This window comes from Acipenser ruthenus, chromosome 53 (assembly GCF_902713425.1).
Source record: "Acipenser ruthenus chromosome 53, fAciRut3.2 maternal haplotype, whole genome shotgun sequence".
In the NCBI taxonomy this organism is placed as follows: Eukaryota; Metazoa; Chordata; class Actinopteri; order Acipenseriformes; family Acipenseridae; genus Acipenser; species Acipenser ruthenus.
The window spans coordinates 5,226,424-5,230,887 of NC_081241.1; the positions used below are offsets into that span (position 1 = coordinate 5,226,424).

General features: G+C 35.4%; 1 long non-coding RNA gene across 1 annotated transcript; it reads right to left on the reverse strand.

The window, feature by feature from the left end:
* Nucleotides 1–331: 331 nt before the first annotated feature.
* LOC117969228 (uncharacterized) lies at nt 332–2,349 on the reverse strand. The gene is made up of 2 exons (XR_004662494.2): nt 2,164–2,349; nt 332–930 (listed from the first exon to the last, which is right to left on the reverse strand). It is a non-coding gene; the product is annotated as an uncharacterized LOC117969228 (long non-coding RNA).
* Nucleotides 2,350–4,464: the final 2,115 nt, after the last annotated feature.

Here is a 4,464-nt window from a genome sequence, read left to right on the forward strand (position 1 = left end):
GCTTCTCTATCTTAATGAACAATTGAATCATTTCACTGAAACAACGTATTAGTATCAGTATGAAGACAATGATGCTGATAATAAAACACATCGGGCTCTATCCACAGTACATTTAGCACTGTGATAACCGTCCACCATTGTCAAAGCAATGCGCTTACAGAGATAGCCAGAAACAATTGCATGTATGAACTCTTTATTTGCATGCAGGAATTACGTGTTGAAGTTTTTTAAAATCAACATTGTGTTATCTATGTAGAGTAAAAAAAAAAGCATCTTAGCATCGGCTCATTGTGAACAGTTTATCAACATTCATTATTTAATACAACACAAGAACTGTAATCCTTTAGTTTTAATTGTGTGGGTTATCAAGACATCAGAAGAAGTTGCAAATTCATATGATACCAGGAATAATGCATGTGCCTCTATGCAGAGCTTAAGAAGCCTGCTCTGTATTGAAGGGTTCAAGACTGTGGAGCACAAACTGTGATTCTCATCCTTCAAATAACACTGAAGGAATGTGAAGCTCACAGCACTTTACTGAGCAGTTATCATTGCTGCGTTTTCTTTTTCCAGCTTTCTTTTTTGTGCTTCTCCTTGGATGCGTTGTCTTTCCTCCATCTCCTTTTGTCTTGCTCGTTGTTGCTTTTGGATTTCCATTTGCTCATTTTGTCTTTTCGCTTCTGCACTTGCCCTTTCTGCTGTTTCAGTATTATGACATGATCTGCAGTAAACTGCATTGCCGTATGTGCCATAATCACCAGTGATTTGACAGCTGCATCTGCAACAATGATATACTTTAACATATTCTTTACTAGGACCACTGCCACCCATATTTATTCTTCTCTTGAATGTATTCAGTATGCAGACCTAGCTTTTTTGATTTTGGAACCCTTTTGATTGAAGTCTTCTGTTCCAATGATGAGATGATTCCTACAAGATGGAAGTAAAATGTCAGCAACATTCATCTCCTGCCACGGCAGTAAATTACAACTTTGTCAAGTCAGGTCTTAAAGGATCGAAGTGATTCTGTCACCCATACCATAATGCAAGATGATGATTGCTTCCATTCACTTCAGTCAAGCAAAACAGTGGGGTTATGTAGCTATGAACTGACTGCTCTGCTCATAACCAACATTAGATAGCATGTTGGAATGTTACATTTCAGTGTGAATTCCAACCCACAGCTTTCATAGCTTTGAAACAGAAAGATACAATGTCAGAATGTTGGCTTTCTGGTGACACAGCCTGCTCTAACAGCTCCAGCCACTCACAGCTGAACTTCCATTTGCATTCCAGTAAGAACTCCAATATTCAATGTGTAGTATAATAGAGACAAGCAAGCAGACTCAGCAACATCGTGACTCCTGTACACTCACCAGACCCTTTTGTTATCTCTTAAATACAGTTTAGAAGATTGAACACATTGAAAATGAGGAATTTGATGATGTCGCTTTTTTAGTAATTTGTGTCCTGCATTATGCCAATGACAACCCCCCACACAAATAAAATCAATAAACACAAATACATGTTTGAAAGTGTGAAGCATTCAAATGCATACTGTACATGGTTTTCAATTGGCACTTAAAAGAAAAAAAAAATAATGATGCAAAATCAAAGAGAAAGGGAGAGAACACCAGCTGTATTTTTGTGAACATTGCTTTAAGTTTATAGACTGCAGTGAAACATGAGAACTAAATTCAAACCCTTATTAAAAACGCTGGGTGATAAAGAGTTCATAAATGCACAGCACTTTTTTTCTAATAGGGACCATTGTTATTTAATAGTATACCATGGTGTTCTCCTTAATACGGCATTCATTACAAACTATCTTTTCCTTTTATGGTAATTTTAACATTTATTGATTTTAGTTTAATTGGACACATTATTTAAGTCCAGTTTAGTCAAATGTCAGTTTAATGTATCTTATCTTCACACATTATTTATTTAAAAAAAAGAAATTGAATTGAATATAAGCTATCCCAGTAATGTATCACAGTTATGGAAAGAAGAACAAAACATGTTAATATATTTTACCAATAATCCTGAAGAGAATATCCTAATTCTGAGCCCAGTTACTTTACCAACACAACTGCATTTATTTTATACCTTTACAAGACTATGGTCACAAAATAGTAAAATGACAGAAAAACTAAAGCTTCTTACCTGTTTAAAAAGCACCCCTTTAAATAAAGCTATGTCAGTCACTGTCTCCGTCTTATCTTTTTCACTAACTCTCCCTAGAGTGGTGAAAGCCAGGACCTGACCTCAAGAAACTCATTTTAAACCTTGTGACTTGGACAGTAAACAAGAATGCAAAAAGAAAGAGCAAGCGCTTTTCTTGTTTGAGGAACTTTGTTAAGCAGAAGCAGAAAGTATTGTAGTCATTTTGATATAGGAAATCTCATTTTGAGATTTCAACACAGCTTAGTAAAGGGAACTTGGAAATCTAGGGAAGATAACTTGAAGCAGACGGTGAAGCAAGACCTCCTTGTGCTCTGTCTTTCGGGTGAGACGTAGTTGTAAGTGATTCTACACCCTAGTCTCTGTAAGTCGCCTTGGATAAAGGTGTCTGCTAAATAAAATAATAATTTTGTTTTTTATGTCCACCTTTTAAAGATATTCTTTTTTCACCAGCAGTAAATTGTTAAAACACAATAAAAACATAAATACATTTCAAAATAACTAGAGACAAGTGAAATGTCTCCTTCTTGTACTGGACAGAGCAATCTTTAGCAGAAATATATCTCCCATCTTTGATGCAGCTGGAGTCTTTTTTCATTGAAGACATTTTAAAGAAATCGAGCAGCTCTTTGCAGTGTGTTCAATCATTTACCGGAAGCAAACTAAACCGGCTGCCAGGTTTCTAAATGCAGTGTAACAGGTAGTGTGTCAATATGGCAAACGTTTGCTGTATTTATTTTTAAGTGATACAAATGTGTATATTTACAGTATTCATTCAGAAATGCTCAAGGGGAACTACATATTATACGTCAATAGGTACATTTCACAGAAACTGTTAAATCCGTAATATCTTTGAAAATAATACAGGTACTTATTATGTGTGTTCTTTATACTTCTCTATTGTTGTTTCTGCTCAGATCAGTATTTGTCAGGCTTCTTGCAATCCAATGGAATGAGATGTAATAATACAGGTACCTATTATGTGTGTTCTTTATACTTCTCTAGTGTTTTGTGGCAAAATAAACTGGTTTCAGAAGATTTTTTTTTTTAAATTTTGTAAAAAAAAAAAAAATCTGTACAAACAAAGCCACTATGTTAGCTTTTACTACTTTACTTTAAATACAGAGGAACTACAGGGCAGTAGCTTCCTGTGACATCGGTACAGGGTTTGTGAATTGCATTTGTCATTTTGCAGTCTTACATTGCTTTAATGTGGCAGGGCGGTTTGATCCCCTGAGGATATTTAATTACATGTTTATTACACACCCATTAACAGTCATTGTGTCTGGATGTAGAGCTGAGAGTATCAGTGTGTTGGAAAGATTGCTAGTTACTGGCACCACCTTGTGGCAAGAACACATTCATCTTACATTTGAATAGGTATTGGGATCACTGAAGTGCACAGACATACAGAGCTCTCTTTATAAGGTTCATGTTAGATTTGAATAGGTATTGGGTTCACTGACGTGCACAGATATACAGAGCTCTCTTTATAAGGGTCATGTTAGATTTGAATAGGTATTGGGTTCACTGACGTGCACAGATATATAGAGCTATCTTTATAAGGGTCATGTTAGATTTGAATAGGCATTGGGTTCACTGAAGTGCACAGACATACAGAGCTCTCTTTATAAGGGTCATGTTAGATTTGAATAGGTATTGGGTTCACTGAAGTGCACAGATATACAGAGCTCTCTTTATAAGGGTCATGTTAGATTTGAATAGGTATTGGGTTCACTGAGGTGCACAGATATACAGAGCTCCCTTTATAAGGGTTATGTTAGATTTGAATAGGTATTGGGTTCACTGAGGTGCACAGATATACAGAGCTCCCTTTATAAGGCAGCCCTTTATACCTGGCTCCCGATTCCCACATACTGTCATTACAGGAGCCCTTTGTCTGGAATATTTCCTCAGAAGTGATTATTTCTCTATGTTTCTATTTGTTGCCCAATAAGGCTTCATTTATAATAATAATAATAATAATAATAATAATAATAATAATAATAATAATAATAATAATAATAATAATATGTGTACAAAGGAAAAAAGGAGTTCTGTCCCAATTTATAAAATCTTAGAAACATTAGTTTAATATACAAAATCACATAAGACTGTCCCATTGTTGGCAGAAAATTGAAGACTAGTGCTATTAAAAAGGTGAAGAGGGAAGTGTATCACAAGATTCCTGTACTCTGCTATTTCTCAGATAACACGTGCTATTGAATAGGGAATAGAACGGTTTCAGTTCTGTTTAACTTCTGCAGTTGAGTAATGCCACAT